At 40.9% G+C, this 27,531-nt stretch overlaps 1 protein-coding gene across 1 annotated transcript in view; it reads right to left on the minus strand.

Annotated features, from left to right (window-relative positions):
* The window catches only part of LOC109915476 (microtubule-associated tumor suppressor candidate 2), a 263,806-nt gene that overhangs the window by 199,839 nt on the left and 36,436 nt on the right, over positions 1–27,531 (minus strand). The window lies entirely within an intron of this gene.

The following is a 27,531-nucleotide window of genomic DNA, read 5'->3' on the forward strand; positions in this document are numbered from 1 at the left end:
TACTGCTGTGTCTCTCTAATCAACATAAGGTTGGATTTTCATTTCATAAATGAATAACAGAAGTTAGGAAATTTCATATTTTGGTGCACCTAGCTTAGAAAAAATGCCTGGGAAAGGCCTGATTTTCACTCCACTTGAGCAGAGGGTGAGGTCGGTGAATGCTAGAAACTATAAACATTTGTCACCTCTTTGTCCTTTGTGGACATAACACTGAGTCACTGAAAAAGTGTCAATCAAGCAAGGTGTTCTTTTCTGAACAAGGGTCTAGACCCGAAACATCAGCTTTCCTGCTCCCCCGATGCTGCTTGGCCTGCTGTGTTCATCCAGCTCTACACCTTGTTATCTCTGTTCCTCTCCATGTACTTTGTTCTATAAACTAGAAGAAGTCTGGGCTCTCAGCTAGGTTTTGTGCTTGGTCCAATAATGTCACTCAGGGAAGGAAATCTGCCTTCCTTAAGTGGTCTGTCCAACATGCCACACTCAATTCGCAGTAATGTGGTTGACTCTTAGCCACCCCCTGAAATAGTTTAGCAGCAAATTTAGGATCCGCAACAAATGTGGGCCTTACCAGCAACGCCCATGCATCATGAAAGAATAAATGAGTAAAAATTAAAGTGCTGTCAAATGGTTATAGTTTCTGCTACACAAATATTCACTTTTATTACACTTTTACCAGATTATAGTAACAGCAGCTTTTCAACTAAACTTATGAATAGCTGTTTTAAGCTTTTCTACAAATGCCATTGTTACTGTAAGGTTCATTGATACTGTACAGAGTGCATAGACAGGGAAGTATTATGGGTTGACAGGGAACATATGACGACCCACTGTGAAGTGGGTGAAGGGGTAAGAGTTTGCTTGGATAGCATGAAGGATCACTAGAAATCTGTGAAGGAACGTGGCTGAGAATGAAGTAGAGTTGTAGGGCTTGGAGGGTTATGGGTTGATTGCAGGGAATGAGACACCATTGGGACGAGGTAGACCTGCCTGAGTGGCCATGAATCACAAGTCATCCAGACGCTAGTTCGACTCCATGACAATTGTAGGGGGCTAAGAGATGCCTACCCCCGGAATGGAGTAGGCCAAGTTCAAATATCACGGTGTAGACCCACCATCCATATTCTTTCTGTGCAACAAGGAGAATTTGGGGTGTCTGAATGGGGGCAGGATTCGGGATACATCCACCACTTTCAAAGGACTGCAAAATCTTCCCAACTCTGCAAAATGTCAGCCCATTATGTACTGACTGTGATAGAAAACATTAATGAAATGCTTCATACAAGCAGATATCTTGGGCCACATCTTTTTTGAGCATGTTTATGTATCAAACAATAGGCAATGTTTGCAATTAAAATGACAGATTGTGTAGGTTTAAAAGTCACTGTATTTTGTGTTATTTACCACACATTTTATGTTGATGGCTGCAAAAACTAAGTCAAAGTAATATTCTTTAAACAGGATTTTCATAATGTGGATACTAAAGTGTCCCACTGAGATCAAACATTCTAAATATCAGTTTTCATTCTGGTATGTACAAGTGTACATCAAGGCTCCAATCTATTTATAAAATGTACATAATTTATGATTTCATTGGAATTGTTTTTATACAAGCTATGGTCCATTGCGTGATGTGATGTGTTGCATGAATTCTTTGGTTTGGTAATGCATTTTTTATTTAAAACAAATCATACTAGCCCTTCACATGTTTGTTTGCAATAGAGGGAAATAACTGATTGCCTGCAAACATTATATGCAAAGTGCTGCGGGAAGACATTTAAAATGTGCAGGGCTTCGCTGTAAAGACTGATGTCAAAACACAGCTTTGAAGGTAGAGGGTCTTGTGACACAGTGGTAGTGTTCCAACCTCATGAGGTCTTGGTTCAAGTCCCAAATGCTCCAGAAGTCAGTCATTATATGTCTGAATTCTTTGATAAAGAATACCTGCAGCTTTGAAAATGGCTTTCTGTGTGAACTTTCTAACCACTTAAAAGGAAAATAAATTGGTCATTCAACCAATCTAGCTCATTTCCATGCAGAGATACTTTAAAAGTCTTATGTGCACTGCTTTCCTGCAAAATTCTTAAATACCAAGTATGAGGTGCATTAGATTATGATGTTTTAGGATAGTCCCTTTAACTTTGGGTAAAAATGAAGGAATGAAGAAGATCATATGACCTGTTTTAAATTCTGCCTGATAACAAGTTTGGATGGCTTAGATGGTAAAGATTAAACATGGGTCCACGTTATTTTGCTGGGAAGAAGGTGCAAGATATTAATAATGCAAACAAAGACCACAGCAGATGTGCTGATGACTTATAGACTGTGAGTCTTGTTACGATCAGACCTGGGTAAGGTTCTCCAAACTCGTTACTGTTTGAAACAGATATTAGGTACTCCCCTGCGAGGAGGATGAACTGGCTTCTTTATTCCTCCATCCCCAAGAGTTGGTTGCAGCAAGGCTAATTCAACAAGGATCCCTTCCGTTCTTCAGAAAGAAGGGTCTAGGCCCGAAACGTCAGCGTTCCTGCTCCTCTGATGCTGCTTGGCCTGCTGTGTTCATCCAGCTCTACACCTTGTTATCTCAGATTCTCCAGCATCTGCAGTTCCTACTATCTCCCTTCCCTTGGGGATATCTTTCTCCCAGACATAAATGAACTTAATGATTTAAAAGGAGCCAAATTAACCAGACTTTCTTGAAATAACAAAGTGAGAGAGTTCATTAATTACTACGTGCAGAAGAAATATTAATGCACACAGATTGGAAATAAGAGACGAGTCCAAAAAGATAAACGTAAAAAAAGAAGAAATACAGATCTGAATTGTTTACAAAGTGCAGCTAGTTAAACATTGAGGTTGTTGCAAGGTTGGTTACCAATGGAGTTGTTCACAATACTTAGTTTTGTAGATTGGATGAGATTCTGCACTTCTAATTCCTTTCAGCTGTGATTGAATTTCAGCATCTTGGGCGAGAGAAAGTGTCCTTTATTGTTCTGTTTCCTTTTTAACTAGTTTGCAGCATTAGGAGTGACTGTCTTTACCTGCAACATGGGGTAACCTAGGCCAGTATTTTCAACTGCGACCTTCACAGCATACATTTGCTTGAACCCAGACTGACACATAGTATTGAATGTTGTCCTATTAATGAAATCCAGTAGAGTTGAAATTTATAGCCATTTTTGGCAGAAAGCTCTCTTTTAAAAACACATTTTGGGAAGTACAGGTTTGAAATGTCCATAGTATTTTGGGATTCTGACCATGCTCATGACAATCTGCAAGTCTCACAGTAGGATGTTAAGAATGTTGGGATTGTAAACAGTTATATTCTAAACTGTCCATTTAATTCCAAGATTGAATGGATTTGTGGATCTATAGAATAGCTAATTAGCATTGTTACATGGATTGTTACGAGGACCAGGAGATTCATGTTGTAATGGAGATGGCTTTAAGAAGGGTCAAGCCCATACTGAGCTATTATGTTATCACCTCACAATGTTTCTTCATATTGTGGATGAGACCTTATGCTCAGATTGTAGAGACCAGGTTTGTGAGGATTTAAATGAGGCGGGCAGGTTCACCTAGCTTTGGCTAAAGAGAGGAATCTCCAGAGGAACTCTCATCATGAAGGTTAACTCATTGATTATAGGTTATACAGCTAGAAAAGGGAAAAGGAGCTGAGAATACTTTTGGACTGGCTCCTGGAGAATGAAGGGTGCATTTTAGGGACAGAGTACAGTTTAACAGAAAGAGAGATTGGAGGTCCTTTTAAAAGTTAAATGAGGATATTTTTCTGTAGTTTAAAAAAGAAGTTGCCTGCAAACATAGCATTTTATAAATGTTGCTTTTAATGTATTTGCTACAGTAAAAGTCTTAAAATTTAAAATCTTGTCAACTGATTCTTTTAGTTGGTCACTGAATGTTCAAATCTCTTTCCAACATTATCACAATCTATGGGATCAGAAAACAAGAGTCCAACATTTAGGAGGGCAGATGTGTGGCTGGATAGAATTTAAACCAGTCAGTTTGATAGGTCATATTCAGATGATGTGCCTTCATTTATAGAAATGCAATAGAGGGCACTTGGCCCATGATATTGACAAACAAATGGACCACACTGTATCGCTCTGAAAAATGAAGGCAGAGGTCATTGTCAGGGAAACAAGAGTATCCCCAAATATGGCAGAACTTCCACCAGAGACTCCATTCACCATCTTTGACATTCATTCGCTCTAACATGGATGCACAGTGACAGCAATCTGTACCATCTACAAGATACACTGTAGCAACTCACCAAAGGTCCTTCAACAACACCTTCCAAACCTGCAAGCTCTACCATCTGGAAGGACAATGGCAAAGATACATAGGACAATGGCAAAGATACATAGGAACATCAGCACTTGTAAGTTCCCTCAAAGCCACACTATATTGCCATTCTTTCACTGTCACTGAAACTCCCTTCCTAACAGCACTGTGAGTGCACCTACATCAGACAGACCACAGCAGTTCAAGAAGGTTGCTCACCACCACTTCTCCAGGGCAATTAGGAATTGGCCTAACCAGTAATACACACAAACAGGTGTCTTGGAAGCAAGTAATCCTGGGGTTAACATTACAGAGGAAACTCTATCCCCGCACCATTACCACTGCTGACCAAGGCCTGCAGTGCCTTCACCCTCAACAAGCCTACAATGTACTTGGCCTAATGGGGAGAACAGTGTGGAATCTCTTATTAGCCCAGGAAAAAACATGTCTCCAAAGTTTAAAGCTCTCTCCCAACATTTGTTACAGTAGTCTCAACTAGTCCAATGTTCTCCGGACTTTCATGCAGCCTCTGAAAACATGAGTTTATTCAAAACATTATTGCCTGTAATGAAATTCACTCAGAGTTATATTTACCCATCACCCCTATGCTTGCTAACCGGGACTATAAGAAATAATAAGATTCTAGCCTAGATTCCCCATACCAGTTTGACCTGCAGGACTGATCTTAGCCAAATTGTTGGGCTGTAAGGACACTGATCCCAAACTCTGGTATGGACCAAGTGCCTAACTGACCATGAACAAAGCTTTGGACTGGAATCAATGGAGTCTTTTGAGCCTGGTCATACCCTCTTACTGGCCATAGTCCTCCTTAATCCCACTGATGACTGCTTTCTTTTCATTTTCAAATATGGCCATTTGCTTGGACCACATGCATTTTGCTTGCCACATAAACTGCTGGCCTGAGTTGGTGTGATATTGTTGTAGCTCAGCGCCATCCAGCGATACGTCCAACTCCTCTTGACTGTTCAGTACTCCTAACCATGACAAGCTGCCTGACTCATTTGGTGTTAAAAAACAATGCAAGACCACAGGTTTTCAGCCTGTGACGAATCACTGAAGACCCTGTGCACTAAAAATCAATGCAAAGGGCTGGAAGCTTCTAACTAAATTGCAACATGAGCAAGTGCTAAGTTTGCAAACCAAGAACCATAAGATACACCCTGCACACCAAATGCCCCGGCAGAAGCACACTAGCCATAAATGTCCCTATGTTCCAAGGTGAAGTATGGAAGGGTTGAAGTAGGGTGAGAGTTGCAGCAAGATAATTATGGCAAGGTTGGTGGTTTTCTGCCTTTGACTAACGTGAAAAACATCTGGAGAAGGATGGTGACCACGGAAAATGCAGGGTCATTGTATGCAGACACAATAGATAATGGCCCAGGACAAGCAATCAGTCAGCTGCACACTGAATTACCAGGAATTTGTGCCTTCTACTTTCTCTGGGAAGAAGAGGAGAATTGGAAATGATGTAGAAATAAGATGAGACAACAAGTTGTAGAGCTGGATGAACACAGCAGGCCAAGCAGCATCAGAGGAGCAGGAAGGCTGACATTTCGGGCCTAGACCCTTCTTCAGAAATGGGGGAGGGGAAGGGGGCTCTGAAATAAATAGGGAGGGAGGGGGAGGCGGATAGAAGGTGGATAGAGGAGAAGGTAGGTGGAGAGGAGACAGACAGGTCAAAGAGGCGGGGACGGAGCCAGTAAAGGTGAGTGTAGGTGGGGAGTTATGGAGGAGATAGGTCAGTTCAGGGAGGAAGGACAGGTCAAGGGGGCGGGATGAGGTTAGTAGGTAGGAGATGGGGGTGGGGCTTGAGGTGGGAGGAGGGGATAGGTGGGAGAAAGGACAGGTTAGGGAGGCGGGAACGAGCTGGGCTGGTTTTGGGATGCGGTAGGGGGAGGGGAGATTTTGAAGCTTGTGAAGTCCACATTGATACCATTGGGCTGCAGGGTTCCCAAGCAGAATATGAGTTGTTGTTCCTGCAACCTTCGGGTGGCATCGTTGTGGCACTGCAGGAGGCCCGGATGGACATTCGTCTGAGGAATGGGAGGGGGAGTTGAAATGGTTCGCGACTGGGAGGTGCAGTTGTTTAGTGCGAACCGAGCGTAGGTGTTCTGCAAAGCGGTCCCCAAGCCTCCGCTTGGTTTCCCCGATGTAGAGGAGGCCACAATGGGAACAGCGGATGCAGTATACCACATTAGCTAACAATGTCTTTCAGGCTTTCCGATATTTTTCCAGTCAATCAGAAACCAGATTTGCACATATGAATGAATAAAACATGTTAAATTCCCTTACCCTTGCAGTAATGTACAACTAGCTGCACCCTTGATGAAGAAGTACCAAATCCAAGAGTGTATAGTCCAATCTGAGGCCCATCGACATCTTGCAAACAAATGACCACAGAAATGGAACCAGATTCATTGAATTTCAAATTGAACTTGTGCAAACTACAGCCTGCTCAACTCACACCAGCACAACTGAGGAGACACAGCCATGAATACCAGAAACTTAAAGATGCTCAATAGAGTGGAAGCTAGGCAAGCAGATATTCAAGACTTTAAACCTGGAAATCCACGCTGAAAATGCTATTGAAATATAAAAGTAAGAAAGTGATGCCTATTTTTCAAGCTACTGGTTGGGACAAATTTGCAATGATATATGTGGTTCTAGACACCTTCTGTTTTGGAAAGTATCAAAGCAATCTGAAACATCTGGAGAATTATTCTGGGTTAAGATATTATAGTTATTGTGGAAGGTTCAAACATTGTACATTTTCATTCAAACAGAGAAAGGAATGCCCTAATATTACTCAAATCAAATCTTATATGACAACATATTTATTGTAGCCACAAGTAAAATATGAGTGAAAAATAATTATCTAAGAGGCATAAATTCAGGGAAGGCTGAAAATATTGCAGAGCTACTGTCAGAATTAGTTCATAAACTGGTTCTCCAAATAAAATAAAATAAAACAGACTAGCATCGTGTCTACAGCATTACCTATTGCATACCCTTCTTGTTTCGAAGATCAACACAACTGTTAAACCTAAACCCCAACAATCATTTGTTCAAAGACTTCAGTGACCACAGGTTCACTTTGAGCCTTAAATGCATCACACCTTCGGCTATACTGTCAAAAAAATTACCCAGGCACTTCAGAATGTTAACTGACCCAGACATGAAAGGATATTTTAAATGCCTGTAGGGAGCCCAGGTAAAGCACAAGTCACAACAACATTTTTACTTGCCATTCATTGCAGCTTTTCTGATTATTTGATGTTTCTTCAATCCTCTTCAAGTTCAGTTAAAAAAAATTACTGCCCTACTTAAATGCTTGAAACAATTTCTGTTTCCACGAACACGTTTAATTAGAATTTATAAAATGTAAAATTACAGAATATTGTCTTATTTTCTACATCGGTCATGATAAATCACTGAACAGCAACTCAAAATTACAAAAGGTTATATAATCACAGAGACAAAAATACAAGCAGGCCCCGTAAGCAAGAACACAAACATAGTATTCTACTGTATTTACAAAATTAGAAGCTCACAAATTATCCACTTGATTTCAGTGAAATGCTCCTACCCTATCATCTAACACTATTACATCCTGAAACAATGTAATTTAACCTCTTTTTGTAAATTTCCTATCACACTATGCAGATCTCCAGGGGAAAGAAAACCAGAGACTACATACCTCAGCTATGTCAGTTTGTTTCAGTTGGTGGTATTCTTACTTTGGAGTTAAACATGTGTGGGTTCATGTTTCACAGCAAGGTGTATGTAACCCTGCCTGGCTCACTACAACCATGTAAGAGAATGCTTCAATGTTGGAGATGCAAAGAGACAGTGAGCGACATTTAGTGTACAGGGTGGGGGTCTCATGGCTGACTGGAGGTTTGGTGAAAGTCCTTCATTGCATCCATTTGGAAGTCCTGCAAAGTTAAACCCACAACTCAGGCACTTAACTGGGTAGTGGCAGGCCTCGCCTAGGGGTGGAAATCCCACCCTCAGGGCAATAGCTGGGCATTGCTGGCCATGCCACTGAGGACGTCGTGCCTGCAGCCAGTATTGTACCTGTAAAAACCCAGCAAGGAACCTAGGGTAGCAGTGGGATTGTGGTTGTGTCAAAGGGGTTAGTTCAGCAGCAAGGTCATGGTCAGGACACTTAATGAGCTTAGCCTTCCTCATGCTGAATTCCTCAAATCAGGCACAGAGTGCCTTTCAACAAGGAACTGCCAACTCCATCCTCCCACTCACTTCTCTGGAGCCTGCAAGCAATCCCATTAGGGTTCATCCATCAGACTCCCCACCTGGCAACTACTCCACGCATGGCTGAGTTAATTGCCCAATTAGGAGCCTCAACTGAGGCAGGGTGGGAAGGAATTGAATTGGGCAGGCATTGGGGTCCCTACCCACCATCCTCCTACTCAATTAAATGCCTGTCTAGCCACCAAACCCACCTCAGGAAGACATTAACATCCATCCCATGATGGGAGAGGGCAAGAGAAACAATGGCTAGGGAGCAGATGGATACTGATCTTTGTAATGTTGATCTGGAGTATGCTCTGACCCATCATAATTGAATGTCAGCCAAGCTTTCCAACAGTATGAAAACTGCTGAGGAACTGAGGGAGGTGGCATAGAGGACTAACAGGATGTCATGACTCAATATCTGAAAGATGGCACTGGACCTGGGAATGGTGTCACTACAGGGGTTGGAATTTTAATGAAGATATAAAGGGAGTTGCTAGAGGGTTTGCAGAGATGACAGTGTGGAGGAACAGAGAAGCCATTTCTGGGAATTGGAAACACAGCAATGATAATGAAGCAAGGTGCTGTTGTTAATTATTTCAGAGATAGTGGGAACTGCAGATGCTGGAGAATCTGAGATAACAAGGTGTAGAGCTGGATGAACACAGCAGGCCAAGCAGCATCAGAGCCCATTTCTGAAGAAGGGTCCAGGCCCGAAACGTCAGCCTTCCCCCCCATTTCTGAAGAAGGATCCAGGCCCAAAACATCAGCCTTCCCCCATTTCTGAAGAAGAGTCCAGGCCCAAAATGTCAGCCTTCCCCCATTTCTGAAGAAGGGTCCAGGCCCGAAACATCAGCCTTCCCCCATTTCTGAAGAAGGGTCCAGGCCCGAAACGTCAGCCTTCCCCCATTTCTGAAGAAGGGTCCAGGCTCAAAACGTCAGCCTTCCTGCTCCTCTGATGCTGCTTGGCCTGCTGTGTTCATCCAGTTCTACACCTTGTTACCTCTGTTGTTAATTATGCCAAGTTCCAAAGAGCAGTCAAAAAGAAACAGGAAGGGATGATACTGAGTGATCACAATCAGAAAGATGTTGTAACTATGAAATTGCTTTTGATATTAACTCGAAGACATGGTAAAACATGAACTAGTAAGTTTTCTTCATCATCAGTCCCTAATGGAACCAGCAAAGCATCTTTTGAAGTATTCAATCCCCTCCAGGATTAATTATCTTTAGCCATAACGGATGTGAGTGTTTCAAAAAGCTTCATCAGTAATAATATCAGCTCTCAGCTCCGCTAATGATTACTGAGGCCAGGAAATCCAGCTTTCAGTTGGAAACAGAAATACCACTTATTCTGAAAACAACAAATGCTGGAGATCACAGCGGGACAGACAGCAAGCTCACATTGAGTCTAGATGATTCTTCATCAGAGCTGCATCGGAGAGTCATCTAGACTCAAAACATTACCTTGCTCTCTCTCCATGGATGCGGTCTGACCCATTGTGATCTCCAGCATTTGTTGTTTTCAGTACAGTTTCCAGCATCTGCAGTAATTTGCTCCTACCACTTATTCTGCCCTCCCCTCTCAGTTTAAAGTGGCAACATGAATGGGGTGGAACCTCAGCAAAACTGGAGTTGTCCCCAAATTCCTAGACTCCCAAATGGGAACTGTCTTTTCTATCTATGAATTCAGGTATTTCAGGGTTTATCTATTCCCATCTTTCACTGATCCACCTTTAATTTGATACCTCCGATTCCCTCTGTTACTTTAACAAATCACATTGCTAATAGAATCCACGATAACAGCATCCTTCTAAAGTGTCCAGCCTGCAGTGCTGTTGGCCACTGAGATCACCAGAATGAACAGGGAGCACAAAGGTGGCATGATGCCTGTGCTAAAATTAACAGCGTAGATTAATGGTGTGTCACAATCCCTTCATATGTTTTTTGAACGTTGCTGAATTTACACCACAAATGTATTGACTTGACAAAGGAAACTTGATTCAAGTTCTCGTTGGTACTGGTAGTTTTTAAAGGCTTTCTCCTTTAAACAGAATATTTAAATAAGTTATCAAAGGATTTCATTTCTCAAAGCATTATACACTTCTAAAGTCATGTACCAGAGTGAATAGTAAAGATATAAACACCAGAGTTCTTCAACAAAAAAGTTCGACCTTCTTATGGGAGAATAAGGTCCTGGGGATAAGCTTCAATGGGCCAAGTATGTTTTTCTCATCCTGCTTTGTTCTTTTTCATATACACAGCAATATTCTCCACTGTGTTAGATTAAAATTGGCACCCAAGATCACAATAAACACATAATCATAAGAACATAAGAGACAGGAATAGAAGTAGCCATTCAGTCCATCAAAACTGTTTTGTTATTCAATAAGTTCTCTGCTGATCTGACTGTGGGTTTAACTTTACTGCCTGGCCCCCTCCTCCCTCATAACCCATCGGTCTCTTGCAGAACATAATTCAGCATTAGATGTATTCATCGATCTAGCCTCCACTCACTCTAGGGTACAGAATTTTAAAGGTTAGCAACAGACTGAAAAGTAAGTCCTGAACAAAAACAGAAGTTGCTGGAAAAGCTCAGCAAGTCTGGCAGCACTTTTGAACAAAAAAAAAATCAGAGTTAACATTTCGAGTCCAGTGACCCTTCCTCAGAACACAGAGAAACGCTAACTCTGATCTTTTCTTCACAGATGCTGCCAGACCTGCTGAGCTTTTCCAGCAACTTCTGTTTTTGTTCCTGACTTAGAGCATCTGCAATTCTTTTGGTTTTTATTGAGAAGTAGTTCCTCTTCAGTTCCATTATCTCCATGGGAAAATCCTTATTTTGAAACTGTAGAATAAGTCCACTCTATCTTCTGATTTCCTTGACGATTATATCATGTGAAATTGTGAGCACAGACCTCTTCACATAAATTTATGACAGTGAGGTTATCTTTCAGGTGTGAATAAAATTAGCATTGTGCATGGTTAGCACATTGAAAGAGCAGGACACTTGGTAGAACAGCAGTGCACTTGAACTGCCCATCTAGGCTGATTAGTATATTGGGGGTATGGTTGGCCGATGCATACTGAGACCTCTTATTGGTTGGGCACAGTCATGTGAAATCCTTAAAGGCCTCTGGTCGAATACAGGGGCTTGTGCAGATTGGGTTTGGGAAATACTGGAGAGGAGACGGGCAAGCCTGAGTGAAATGCATATAAATCTATGTGTTGCTGCCAAATATCCTCAAATACATTTAATAAGCTATTTATGACAGTCATTTAAACCTATTGCAATCCATTAGTCTGCCAGCAAGTCATACAGTCACCCCAGATGTTCCGTTTCCAATCCATGAAGGCGGTGGCACATTAAGCTTGGCAAGAGGTGCACTGGCCAGAATTTATACCATGCCAAGAACCTGGGTGTGATATTATAAAGAGTTTAGTCATCCCACTAGGAAGAGGCAAGTATGTATGAAAATTTACACAGAAACTAAAGTGCTCATGAGCCGTGTGGTCACAGCTTAGTGCATCCAGTCACTCATTTCAATGTGAATTTGAAGTACACAGCAATGGACGTTTATCACTTACTTTACAGTGAGACTAGTAGAAACTGGAATCAAAATATGCGCAGAATAAGGGCAAGCAGAAAGAGCAAGGTCAGTTGACAGAATGTGAATATTGCAGAGGGCACTGCACAATAAGAAAAGAAAATCTGTCCAGTGTGGGAAAAACAGTGGTCTAACTACAAGAAGTTGAATCATTTCACATGCAGTTATCATAGAACCTAGCTAGAAAGAAGCAAAACAAGCTCATAAAGATGGCTGCTGGAGAGGTGATGCTGACAAATCACTCTACACCATACAAGAGTGTTGGCCAGGGCTGGAAAGGGTTAAAAGGGACTGAGAGTTGCTCAGGTTGAACGAGTGAATGTGCTACAATCATGTACACAATGGCTACTTCTCAGACCAATCAAGCAGAAGGGAAGTAGTTCTGGTACCTGATTGGCAGGATCGGCGCTTCAAAACACAATATGGACGTCTCTGACCGGATGGAGGCTGATAAGAGATCAGGGATAAAACCCAATGTCATCTCAGCCCTCCGGCATAACTCCCAGAGAGAAACAGCACATGAGTAACCCCCTGCCCTGACCTGCCCTGCGGTGGAACACAGGAACTTTGAAGCCTGGCTAGGACTACATTCCTGGGTAATGTGTTTCCAATAAGACCATAAGACATAGGAGCAGAAATTAGGCCATTCGGCCCATCGAGTCTGCTCCGCCATTCAATCATGGCTGATAAGTTCCTCAACCCCATTCTCCTGCTTTCTCCCCGTAACCCTTGATCCCCTTGATAATCAAGAACCTATCTATCTCAGTCTTAAATGTATTCCATGACCTAGCCTCCACAGCCTTCTGTGGCAGTGAATTCCATAGATTCACCACTCTCTGGCTGGAGAAGTTTCTCCTTATCTCCATTCTAAAAGGTCTTCCCTTTACTCTAAGGCTGTGCCCTCGGGTCCTAGTCTTTCCTACTAATGGAATTAAGTGCAGTATTGAGTTAGCAGAGGTTTCCTTTGAGTATTTACGATTTGTGTTTGGGAATTATTTGATATTTGGATATTTTTGATAGTTTTGAGAATAAAAGAGTGGATTGATTAAGTTAAAGAATACTGTGTCTTCTAAACTTACTTTCATTGAGGTTACCTGTTGTCTGAGACAGAGACAATCAACAAAAGCTTGGCACTGTCAGGTGTAAATGTGGTAAATGGTCTTTCACTGTTAAAATGATGACTGTGGAAGGAGACCATCAAGTGAATGTGAATTTCCAGATAAACATTTGGGCTAAGTACGACATCGTGAATTTCGTCAGCTTGTGTGAAGTGGCTCAAGGTAATGACCCAAAAATGAACCCCTCAAATGTAAGGTTGAAGCTAGATGATGGAACGATTATTTTTTTCCCTCTTGGGATGAGTAAGTTGAAAGCCAAATGCAACAGGAAGAAAGAAGATCTGAAGTTCCACATTGTATGTACTAAATAAAATCTACTTATCTCAGCTTAAAAAAAAGTCTAAGCTTGGAGCAGTAACTCTTTGTGTGGCAGGAGAGATTTGCAGCTTTTCACAGGCCACTAAGGCAGTGACTGCTGAACAGCTCCTAAAAGATTAGAAGAATGGTTTTACAGATCTTGAATGCTTGGCTGGTGAATACTACCTTAAAGTAGATGAGTTTGTGAGACCAACTCAACATCTGCTGAGGAGAATTCCAGATGCCCTTAAGACCATCCTGAAAGCCAAGATAGAGCTGGAAAAGAGGTGACAGCTCCTGCATGCTGGTAACAGTGGAGAAAATCCTGGGAATGAGAGTGTGTGTCCAGGACTCAAGGATCTCAATAAAAGAGATCACAATATCCCAAGCTAACCACTGAAGGAATTTTGCATTGACTTTCTCAGACAAAGGTCTTTACCACCCTCAACGAGGAGGATAGTTACTGGCATGTGAAGTTGGATAAGAATAATTTTCTAACTATACTTTGCTCAGGAGATACCGATGATTGCACGTGCTGTTTAGCATTTCCCCACTGCTCCAGAAGAGTATTAACACAGACAGTCTGAGATAGTCAATGATCTTCCCAGAATGGAAGCTATTGTGGATAAATGGAAGCTATTGTGGATAAATGGAAACACAGTGAAAAACAACAAAGGTCATGATCAAAATCTCACACAATTGCTACAGAGAGTCTACGAAATGAACCTCAAGCTGAACAAGAAAATCATTCAATTCAAAATAATCGAGGTCAGATACATAGGTCATTTACCAATGGCAACAGGACCTCTCCCAGATCCTAACTAGGAGAGATCCGTTTCAGTGATGTGATGACCATCAGATATGAAAGCAGTGCAGCAATTTGAAGGAGTAGTGAACTACCTAGCAGAGTTCTTTGCTAATTTAACATTAGGGAAAAATACACTGCAGGAGACATAGATCTGTTACAATGACCAATCAGAATCCCAAACTATTGTGAACATTTATAACCCTTAATTCCAAATGTGAGTTTTTTTTTCCAAAAGGACTGCTACAGAGACAAGATAATCGCCGTTGCGAACAAAAGGACTGTGTAACACCTAAAGGTATCAAAGAAACTTCGAACAGATTGGATTGTGATCTTTTGTGACCACAAAGATAACAAGAGTCTGACAGACCTATGCTCAACTACAAGCTACATCCAATGGATTATGCCCCAAACTCCAGACACATTGTGTTTTTCCATTTGAAGAATAAAAGGACAGAGGTTAAAAAGTGAATTTCAATTCTTCTGGATTGTACAAGTGAAACTGAATGTCCTGTTGTGTACCTGCCTGGGTTACAGTTTACTGTGCTGTGAAGCTCACAGTTGAAGAACGATACACTGTTGCTCCTCAGAGTTGTAGAGTTATAGAGATGTACCGCACAGAAACAGACCCTTCGGTCCAACTTGTCCATGCCAACCAGATATCCTAAATTAATCTAGTTCCATTTGTCAGCATTTGGCAAATGTCCCTCTAAACCCTTCTTATTCATATATCCATCCAGATGCCTTTTAAATGTTGTAATTGTACCAATCTCCACCACTTCCTCTGGCAGCTTATTCTATACACGCATCATTCTCTGCACAAAAAAGTTGTCCCTTAGATCCCTTTTAAATCTTGCCGCTCTTAACTTGAACCTATACCCTCTACTGTTGGACTCCCCTACCCTAACTATTCACCCTATCCATGCCAGTCACAATTTTACAAACTTCCATAAAGTTAGCCCTCAGCCTCAGAAGCTCCAGGGAAAATAGCCCCAGCCTATTCAGCCTCTCCCTATAGTTCAAACCCTCCAAACCTGGCAACATCGTTGTAAATCTTTTCTGAACCCTTTCAAGTTTCACAACATTTTTCATATAGCCAGAAGACGAGAATTGCATGCATTATTCCAAATGTGGCCTAACCAATGTCCTGTACAGCTGCAACATGATCTCCCAAATCCCACATTCAATGCACTGACCAATAAAGGCAAACATACCAAACACCTTCTTCGCCACCCTGTCTACCTACGACTCCACTTTGAGGGAAATATGAACCTGCACCCCAAGGTCTGTTTGGCAACACTCCCCAGGATCTTACCATTAAGATAAAGACCTTTTCTCACTCTGATTGCTCTAAACCAATTAAATAAAAAAGGAATCAGGACAAAGGAAACTAAGAATCTCAAAAGTCATCTGTCTAACTACCACTGGCGATGCCACCAGTAACCTCCAATGCAGCAGCCATAACATTCAACTAACCACTCTTTGCAGAGACTCATCAGTATATCTGTATTTTTTAAACTTTTATCTTTTTGAAACTACCCCTTATTTCTAATCAGTGTGTATGTGTGTTGCACTACTAAGTTCTTCTCATGTTTAGTGATTAGTGAACTCACTTCTTGTAAATTCAAGAAAGTCTGGTTAAATTGGCTTTTTTACAAAAATGTAAATTAATTTTGGTCTGGAGAAAGGTTTTCAAAAGGCAAGGCATTCTTTTTAAATTAACCTTGTTGCAACCAAGCGAGGAGGTGGGGTGAATAAAGAAAGGGAGCCAATTCATCCTTTCTGATCCAAGGGCTTAACAGTTTGGAGTATCCTGTTTGGAACAGTGACAAATTTGGGACTGGTCATAAAGAGCCCACATGACAGTGGCAGATCAAAATGACTCAAATTTTTCTCTTCTCGATTGTGAAATTGGCCATGTTGACAGGGAAATGAGCAAAGATTTAAACCAGGAGCGATTGTATGTTTGTGTGTTCTCCAGGGATTATGGCAGTCATTTATAATGGTGGTGCCATATCTCCTCCATTGGGAACAGATACTCCATTTCTGTACTGACAGAACTGGCAAGCAACTAAATGGCACTACAGCTTACTGGCATCATGTGAACATAGATCAGGTCTCAAAGTTGTCCAGGCCACTTTTAACACTGTAAAACCAGTTTGTGTACAGTTCTAAATAGTGACCAAAACTGTGTCCAGAAAAAATGAATATGCGGTAGCCTTCATACCTACTTTACACAAAAATAGCATTGAGGTTATGAAGGTAGATGTCTGCTAGTCCTCTAGGCATTCATGTGTATCACAAATGTGCAGCTAATCGGATCTTGCGATTTTGAAAAGCAGACTTTCTTATTCCAAGTCCTTGCACTAAAATTCAGGAACATCAGGACATGTACCAAGAATAGACCTTAAATCCAATGTTCTTTTTCAACAAACACCAAAAAGAAACCCAGAACTGCCAACAGAGAAGTAAAGAGCTGGCATAGTTCTGAAGACTACTTCAATGACTGATACAGATTTTCAGCACATGTTCCTACACTCACAAATGCTAATTTCTTACCAGCCCATTGTGAAATGGTTTGTACTATGAAACCAATTAACTACATGTAGTGGACCATTTGTTACGGCCTTCAATGTCTTTAAATTCCAAACCAACAAGAACTTGCATGATAATTTACCATTACAGTCAGAGAAACATCTACTCTCATACTGACACATTCACTTAAGTCAATTCTTACTCTCAACAGCACTAAGTGGAAAATAATAGAGACGTAAAGTGAGAGCTTGAAATGTTACAAAAAGTAAGGTGTAACACATGGATCCTTTAATATACACATCTGGAGAACCTCTTTCTCAAATGCTCCTGTGACCAAAGCGCTGAGGAGACACACACAGCTTAAAGGTTACATAGTGCAAGCCACAGATCCATAAGTCACAAATTCCCCCTGACTTAAGCTGTCAGTCAACATGAGGCATGAAATGGAACCTAGGAACTTTTGCACGTAAAATTATAAAACTATATTCTGAATCATCAAGGGCCATCCTACTAAAGTGCATTACAACCAACTCAAAACTGGAACCAAATAAACTTGCAACAGTTGGCCAGACTGTTCCCCCTAGCTGGAGTAACACTGCATGATCCAGAGAGACATGAGCAGAGAAAATTAAAAAGGGATGTCTTCAAAAGATAGAACAGATTAAAAAGGGAACATTAGGCAAGGGTTATAATGGTAATCTCATGGTTATTTGACCTCTTAATCTGTTCAAGCTGTGCTCTTACGCTTTATGTCATTACAGTATCTGGAGTTCTGGTCAAACCAGCTTGTAGCTTTCTTATTTTTATCCTGCATGTTATCAGTTAATATTCTAAAAATAAATTTAGAATTTGAAAGGAGCCACGCTAGTTCAGTGAGACCAAAAATAAATGTCTATTTACGTTTCTGATAATGTTGCTTACTTGAGTGCTAACAACTTTCCACTTGAATGGGTATTGGGTGTGTCTTGGCAAATTTAAGGGCTATTCTACAGTTAAGTCATTAAATGTCCATGTCTTCAGCATTATAAAGTTCACCTATAATTGAGTGGCATACTGACCCTCACTAAACTCAGCTAGGCTTTTCCTTAAAAAAAAAATCAACCTGTTCAGACATGTTATCATACAACTTTGAAGCAGGTGGGACATGAACCCAGGCCTCCTGGTTCAGGAATAGGGACACCAGCACAGCACTACAAGATTCCCCCTTAAATTCCACAGCGTTGCTTAATAACAATAGTTATTGCCCGAGTGGTTTTCCAATATGCATATGAATTTCCAAGTGCGGGATTGAGGCTCAGTGATTCTTAAAGTACTGCTGCACTTTTAAGAGAGGTTCTGAGGAAGGGTCACTCAACCCGAAACATTAACTCTGATTACTCTCCACAGATGCTGCCAGACCTGCTGAGCTTTTCCAGCAACTTCTAGTTTCGTCTCGGAGGCAAGATTTGTTTTGGAAGCTGACTAATCAAACAAAATGGCTAGGACACTTTCCAAAACTGTCCTTGCAGCAAAAAGATTATTAGTCTTCAATGGAGAAAATAGCCCTGAGGAATGCACGAAAGGAGTTTACCCTAAAAGAGCCGGTGTACAGAAATCATAGCAGGAGGCAGCCAATCAGGTGAATCCTATCTCAACATATTAGCCATAGAAACATATGAGAAAGAAGTTCCTCAGATGAAGGAAGACTATTTGGGTAAGGGACAATGACAGATACCCATTAAAGGAAAGGGTTGACTCTTTAATGCATGCAACAGACTCTCAATATAAAGTATGCTGAGATATCTGCAAAGCAACTTGCAAGCCTCTGACTGCTTCAATCTCTTTCTTGTTGGTTGCCACAGAGATTCATTTGCTTTCACTAAGCAATGCAGTATACAGCTTCTAAATCTTATTGTGTTCTGTCTGCTCATCCTTCCACACCAGATGCATAATGTGCATCTCACGAGTACCTCGTGTGTTACCTCCTAATGCTGAAATGTTTTGTAACTTTCCCTTCACAGGAGAAAGCTTTGCATAACCCTCAGTAAACATGCAGCAAAATAAGTAAGGGAGATTTACAGTCATACAAAGCCTGTGGAATGACCTAACCAAGCGGACTCAGCACAATCTCTTTGTCCAGTCATCTCGAATTTTCGGAATGAAAAAGTGGAAACATACAACAACATTGTTCCAACCCAGATACCATGAACCCACAGAGCACCATGGAATACGTGAAAATTCAAAGCATCCACAGCAGGAATTTCCAAAGTTAGAAGATGCAAGTGCTAAAGTACCATTTCAACATTAAGAGGTAACACACGAGGTACTCATATGAGCTGGACATTGTGCATCTGATGTGGAAGGATGAGTAGACAGAACACAATAAAATCTAAAAGCATTGCTTAGTGAAAGCAAATGAATCATAGCAGTATTTTTGTCACTAAGTTCCATCTTACAGAATGCTCCTATATCTGGTCTAAAGGCATCAATGGTCATCTTGGAAATGCCTTGATTGTGAGCTTTGCGCTTTTTAGTTCTAACCAAGGAGCCATCCCTACACAAATCCTGGTTGCTTGATAGATGTAGACAGTTACTGCAATATGGTAGGAACAGAAACAGTAGTGGACTTCACCTAACAGGACTGGGATCCATTTGCCTGTTTAAACCCTACTGCAGAAGAGAAGGGTATGAGACAATAGTAAGTAATTAGTGTAAACAGCATTTAAAAATCCAGCAAAATCTAGGCAGTTAGCACACCCAATTCTTGGTGGTTTCATTGAAGGAATGATATGCGACTCCCACTGGGGGGTGAGTGTATTGAGGTGGGCAGGTCAATTTTGCAGAGGAGGCCGTAAACAGGCTATAACCCCTTGCTTGCAAATGCAAAAGCAAAAGGGTTAATGCAGGTTACAGAGATAGTAAGAACTGCCGATGCTGGAGTCAGAAATAATGCAGTGTGAGCTGGAGGAACACAGCAGGCCAGGCAGCATCAGATGAGCAGGAAAGCTGACGTTTCGGGTCGGGACCCTTCTTCAGAAATTTTCTTCAGAAACGTTACAGGTGCTTTCCATAAGGCCATAAGAAATACAAACAGGAGAAGGCCTTTCGGCCCCTCAAGCTTGCTCCTCCATTCAATAGTATCATGGCTGTTCCAATATTCCTCATGTAGACTTTCCTGCCCTTTCTCCATAACCAGTGATTTCCCTCCTGATCCCCCCAATACTTTTTCTCCCGCCTTTAGTAAAATGGCACACTATTCATTTTTACATGCTGCTGACTAATTTGAAAGATCTGGCATCTGACAGAAGAGAAATCCAAAACCTAAAGCCAAACTGCACAGCAAGCAAGATGAATTACAGGTAATCTATAAAACAATAAGACTTCTGAGTTGAAGAGACTGCAGCCTGGATACTACATATTTCTGTTTGGGGGTGGTGCATTTAACATAAACTAGTGAAGGATGAGCACCAAAATCAGCAGCCAATTCACCATAAATAAATAATCAAAGGTCAATTGAGCTTGCTAGAAATTCCTGACATCAATATTACACCACCCACACCATAATGTGATTCACATGGACAGTTGGGTGGCAATTGGATTCACAATTTTATTTTTAAACGTGTTTAAAACAGGAAGGAGAGCTCGAGTGTCCCGTGCCTTCTCTTCCTTACAACTACACATTCTTTAAATCTCTGCCTGTATTGCCAAAAAGAAACACAGCCCAAAGCCTCTGGCCTCAACTGGATCTGGGACACACGAGGCCTCGTGAATGGGCCTGCCTCCATTCCCAGCAGCCCCACTACAGGAGCCAGGTGCTGCCGAGACCTGTGGAGCTGCTGGCCAATCCAGTGCTTTCTAGCTGGCCGGGGGAGGGGGTTGGGCTTCTAACCAGCCAGATGGAATTTTCTTCTGGGGTTGAATCATCATTCAACCCCTTCGCCCTGCTTAATTTTCCACCCTATATCTCTTGATGTTATATTTGCATGATTATATTTCATATCTGTTATTTCCCTCAAATAGAACCTACAATACACAACTAGCTGAATGCTAGTCAGAATCCTCTCCACTCTACCCCATGCCTTGAAAAATGCTCCAGGGTTCAACACAATAGTCAATATGAAATGTCATGAGAAACAAAGGGAAGTTACACAGCAATATGTCCATGGTTCTTTCATTTATGTTTCCAATTTACATAAGCCTTTAAATCATGTATTACAATATTAATGTCTTCAAAGGCTGACTCCCCATAGTTCTCAAATATTCAGTACTTGCCTTCAGCAATGCTCCTTTTCACTGATCTTCTGCTTTTCATTATAGAAGGGCTATGTCTTTTCCACATATTCAGCAGTTTTAAAAGGAGTCAGACTGTTACAAGTCTTGCTTGAAAGGAGTCAAAATCATGGAATGTCCAGCCAGTTTGCAGTATATCTATGTGCAGCATTTTCCAAATACCAGTGATGATCATTGGTGCCAGGTATTGATAAACAACAATCTATATCAAAGTGGACTATGGTCATATTTAATGCAGAAACCTGTGAATGATGTAGCTGAAGATTCTTTTGGAGGTATATTTCTGTTGTTTATTATTTATAATAAATAGTTTACAGCAGTGATCTGTCCCATCAAGAAAAAAGTAATTTATGGTCAGGATAAAGCCATTTTGACCAGTAACCCCACCTATTTGGTTTACAGAGCCCACAATGTTATTGACTATTGAACAGATACTTGTCTCTCCCCACCCACACCCCATAAGGAAAACTTTCCGCAACTAGATGAGAACTTATAAGTTGATTTCTTTTCCTCTAACTGTGAGAGGAATATAAGAGTTAAAATGTCGATACAGTTCTTAGGACTAAAGGGATCAAATGATTTTAGGAGAAAGAGGGAACAGGGTATCAGTTGGATGATCAGCCACAATTGTACTGAACTGAAGGGCCAAATGGCCTACTCCTGCTCCTATATTCCATGTTTCAATGCAAGATGCTGCTAAATCATCAGGCTGCATGTACAACGTCAAATAATGAGCAGAAATTTCCTCTCATTAAGTAATGTCTTCAGTCCCAACTCCAAGCACTTGAGGTCACCCAAAACTTATTTGCCTACATCCTAATGTGCAACAAGTCCCATTCATCTATTATCCTTGATCTACACTTGCTTGTGGTCAAGCAATGTCTTGATTTTGCACTTCTCATCCTTGTTTTCAAATCCTTCCATGACCTTGCCCCTCCCCATCTCTGTAATTTCCTCCAGCTTCAAATTTCCACAAAATCTGTGCTCCTTTAATCTGGCTTCTTAAATTTTCTCAATTTGAAGTGTATTTTTCATTTAATTTCGATTATGATTGAGACGAGAAAAGATGGGATGAAGATTGAATGAAGAACAAACACTAGTTAGGCTTTTTAAACCATCTGGCTAAATATTGTCTTACTTAATTTGGGGTCAAATATCACTTCAGAATACTCTTTTGAAGGACTTTGAGCAGTTTTATTACGTTATCATTCCTCTCACTGTTGTCAAATACCCTGGAGTCAAGACTGCAGAGTATAGAAAGCCAGGGAGCAGGAAGGGATATACACCAGTGAATGAGGCTCACATACTAGATCAGATCAAATCACCAATTAATACAAACAGAAACTGAGTATTATTATTATAGAAGCACTTTAAAAATACCAGTTATTGTTGCAAAGACATAAAATAAGAGCTTTCAAAATATTGTATAATGTGCACATATTTCAGAATCTTGAAAGGGAAGGGAGAGGAAGTAGTGACCTATAGCTTGAAACATAGGGAAGGTATAGTTTTGTGTCATCGGTCACTCCTTGCTATTTAAATCAGCGTTATACCTTTAAATTAGCAATGCCAAGCAGCTGCGGCATTTCACAGGAACCAGCACGATATAGTCTTGCCAAACAGCTTTAGCAACAAAAGCATTAGATTCCTACAAGAGCATTGTGGACATCACAGAGATAAAATAAAACTTGAATGCTGGAAATACTGAAAAGTTCTGGCTGCTTCTGTGGAGAGTCAAACAGAATTACTGCTTCATGTGTTTTTCATTTTCCTTTTGTTCATCAGAAAAGACAGTGCTCAGAGCTCTAATAGCAATTAGGAAGGACTGTTATGGAGCTGAAAGCCAGAAAGGATAAATGACAGTAGTGAGGACGTGTAAATGGACAGGTAGAGTCACCACCAATAGCTGCCATCCAAAACACATGGTCACAGTTATGACCAGTTATGATCTCAATGTTGAACCCAAAGGCTGTAAAATGCCTATCAAAAGATGAAGGTGCTGTTGTTTGAGCTTATGTCGAGCTTCACTGGAACACCGTAGGAGACTAAGAACAGAGAGGTTAGTTGGGAAGTGGAGTAAAGAATTGAATGAAAGGTGCTGGAAGCTTGATGTATTTGTGCAGGAATTGCAATTCCTGTTATTTTACCTCCCACCTTCTTACCAGCAAAAATTCCAAACACACCTTCCTGGTTCCACCATCAATTTAGTTGTGCTTCTTTCAATTAGTATCCTGTATTCATTGTTCATGATGCAGTCTATTCTTTACTGGGGATATCAAATGTAGACTGGGCAATTAGCTTGCAGTACACTGCCATTCAGTTTAGAGGGTGATCCTGAGCTTCCAGTAACCATTCATTTTAGTTCTTCCTTCTGAAGTAACTCCACGAAGGCCAGTAACCTGGTCACCAAGTCATCCTTAGTTTACAGGTGCACCCAGCTGACAATGACCCAGCTAGCTCAGAGCTACTTCCTACAACAGAACCTTTGGCACTCTTGTTTATATCTGTCAGCCAGGACTCCCTGATTGGATCACGACAACAGCCACAATCAGGGAACTCATAACTTACATGGTCCACCTGGCTGACCTCATTACAATCACTACATCCCTCTGCTCCCACTCTGACCTTGGTCTCCTGCATTGTTCTAATGAGGCTCAACATAAGCTCAAGGAGCAGAACCTCATCATTCAATAAAACAGTTTAAAGCCCAATCTCAACAACGAGGTCCACCATTTCAGATTGCAATCTCTATTTTACTTTTTGGACGGTGGCTGTTGCTCAAGGTTCTGCTGTTTTCCATTTACAACTTCTCTAGACATATCGCTTGTTCCTTTACTTGTCTGCCACCCATTCTATTACATACCTTTTTGCTTGCTCTTTCCTTCCTTCCTTCCTCCTGTTGGCTGCAACTTACAAATTGTTAGGTGTGTGAACACCCCCAGTTCTGGTGAACGGTCATCATTTGAAACGTTGGAATCCTCCCGGGCCCAAAGAGGTAAGACTGTAACATTTAAACTTAGTGCGTCAAATTGGCTCCCAGTCATAACCCTTTCTCCAAAAAGTATTAACAAAGGTGGGCTCAATATGGTAGTCATTACCACCCAGAAATGGAGGATAATAAATGCAGCCTATTAAAGGACCAAATGAGGGCAAATTCCCAAGCTCAGGTGGGTCTCCTGGTGAGCCCGCAGCCTCGTAGGTACCTAGCTAGGACATCCTAATGGCAGGACAAGGAATCATCAACACTGTTCCTCACTCTATCCAGAGGGATGAGAAAACCAGATCCACAGCTATAAGCTATCATGTGCAGGGAAGCCCCATAACAATGGCCTGTAAGCTATGGTCATTCTTTCTTACTTTACAAATCCCTTCAGTGACTGCCTACATATTCAAACGCCCTCACATGTCTCTGCAGCATCAGCAGCTCTCACTTTTCCCAATGGGGTTGCCAGGCATTCAGGGATTTATGATTGGGACTCTTATCTCAGGAATCCACTGACTGTCTTTAATTAGAAGGTAAAAGTGGAAGCAGCCTGTTAATGGGTCACCTCCAGTATGATTGCTATGCCATGTGACCCCAGAGAAACATTGACACCACACATCGGCACCAGCACTTGATTCTGAAGGCAGAAACATTTTATAAATAGTCAGGTTCCACTTATTATCTGTTGCTTTCTCAACAGATACTGCCAAACCTGCTGAGCACTTGCAGTATTTGGTGTTTTTATTTGATAGGAGATCCCTGTTAGTTTGGCAAATTAACCCTGTGTGAGTTTTTCAACCATACCAAGTCACAAACTTCTAGGTTCAAGCAATCATGTTATGCTGATAAATTTAGATCTGGAAATATGTTAAACCCATCAAGACTACAGCGCAGAATGTGTTCATTCGGCTCTTTATATGATGTTAGCTCTTTAACTGAAGCAATTTAATCTGATTAAACATGCGTTTGTGTATAGCTCTGTTTGTTTGTATGTGTATGTGAATATCCATGTTTGTCATTGTATTTGTGTAGGTGTATCCATGTGTGTATGTATTGGTGTACGTGTGCATCCCTGTCCATTTGTCTTTATCTGTGTACTTATATATGGATGTGTCTGAATGTGTGCATTTGCATACAGATATCTGTATAAATGTCTGTGTGCATCTGTGTCTGTGTATCTGTGTGTGTATGTCTATCCGCATGCTTGAGTTTCTATGTATTTTTGTGAACTATCATGTATGTATATACATCTGTGTGACTCTCATTCCTGTCTGCTCCCAGTGCATTCATGACTTGTATGTACCCTGTATGTCCCATGATGTCATGCAAAACCAGATGGTTGACTGTAATGCTCTAATAGACAAACCATACATTAATAATGTGTTAAGCCATACACATTAACCATGAAGACTTGGTAATGGCTATTACACCTAGAAATTAGAGGGTGCTGGTGCCATAGAACCTTACCCCAGTAAAGAGTCAAATCCTTTAGGAGAGAAGGCACTGTGACAACTAGGAAAAGAAAGGAAAAATAAGTGAAAAAGTGAAGAAACGAAAAGAAAAAGAGAGTTAGAAATGAAAACATTAAAGCACAGAAAAGGAAATGAAGTATTCTAGAAGTACAGAATTAACAAAAAGAGAATTCACAGAGATAAAACCACTAAAGGATGAACAAGATCAACACAGAGGAGTTGGTATGAAATAGCAGGGATACAGAATAAATACTTTGCCCTAATCTTTATTCCTGGGTAAAAATGTAGCGAGGCGAGTATGTCATGCCCATCAGGACCAACAATAGACAGGTTCATCCCATTTTAACAGCCACTGCCATCATCCTGATCAAAATGGCTGAGAAGTCAACAAGAAGCAGTGCTAAAATGTATCATTCCGAGGAAACCATCAGGGAGCGATATTGCTCTGATTCCCTTCCTCACAACTTCTGGTTAAAATCATAGATCAGTCAAATGTGTCTTTGGTGAACTTTGCCTTTGCTCTTACTGATGAAACTAACACAGAGGAAATATTAATGCAGAAAAAGTCAGAAGAAATATTTCAACAGTTAAAACAACAAGAACAGAGACAAAATCATCGAATGGTTACAGTGTTCAAGGAAGCCAGACACCAGTCAAAATGAAGGATGACAAAATCCTGGTCTAGATAAATTGTGGACTACATCAATGAATTAAGGAGGTAATGTTAAATTGAAAGTAAAACTTGGTCACACCACAATAGAGAAACATTGTACAGTTCTGGTCTCCATATTACAAAATTGAAGCATTGGTATGGAAAATATTTATCAGGATATTATCAGAATTGATAGATGCAATAATAAGGAATGATTAAACAAGCCTTTTGTTCCCCTGGAAAAGAGAAGGCAAAGTGAAGACAAAGTACTTTATATGCTGAGGATTTTGATAGGGTGAGAAATTGGGCTTGTTTGTGATTCTATGTTGAGTGATATGAGTACTCTTAAGGGTCTATGCGCTATGCACAGACACTTCTGGAAGTGGATCATGCTGGATGCCATCCAGTAAGACTTTATTCAAGTCCATGTTACAGTCCTGAAATTCACAACTTTAAGTGAAACAATTTTAAGTGAAGTATGGTTTCCCATAGAAATCAAAGTTAAAGTCAGAGTTAAGTTCTTGCATGCAAGTTTCACTCAGAAAAAATAAGGTACATATTGAAATTCTGTACTGCACTTGTGAATTCCTAGCTGAAGTATCTTACAAAGTGAGAAAAAGTCATTAAATATAAAATGAACACTGTACATTTAGGTACTTCAGGATTTTTCTCAGCAGAAAGCAACTTAAAATATGAAGTTGAAATGAATTATTATTTATTCAATTCCCAAATGGAATATATAATCAGTTTTAAAGTAAATAAATTTAAGACCACAGTAGAAATACAATGTAAGTATATGTACAAATACTGTAAATAAATATTTTTAATCAACTTGTGCAGACATATTACTACACACCCCTGGAGTAGAGCAGAGATAGCAACAACTGCAGATGCTAGAGTCAGAGTCAATACAGTGTGGAGCTGGACGAACACAGCAGGTCAGGCAGCATCAGAGGTACAGGAAAGTTGACCTGATGAAGGATCCTGACCCAAAACATCAACTTCCCGGTTTCTCTGATGCTGCCTGATCTGGTATGTTCCTCCAGCTCCACACCGTATTGACCCTCCTGGCGTAGATGGGACTTGAACCTAGTCCTCCTGGCCCAGAGAGAGGGACACTATCATTGTAACACATGGGTCCCTCCTAACTGTAAATACAGAAAATGTTAAAAATACACTCACCTGTAGCAGAACACTGCCGTCAGTGGTAGAGGATGC

The sequence above is a fragment of the Rhincodon typus genome, chromosome 6 (assembly GCF_021869965.1).
Source record: "Rhincodon typus isolate 14 chromosome 6, sRhiTyp1.1, whole genome shotgun sequence".
In the NCBI taxonomy this organism is placed as follows: domain Eukaryota; kingdom Metazoa; phylum Chordata; class Chondrichthyes; order Orectolobiformes; family Rhincodontidae; genus Rhincodon; species Rhincodon typus.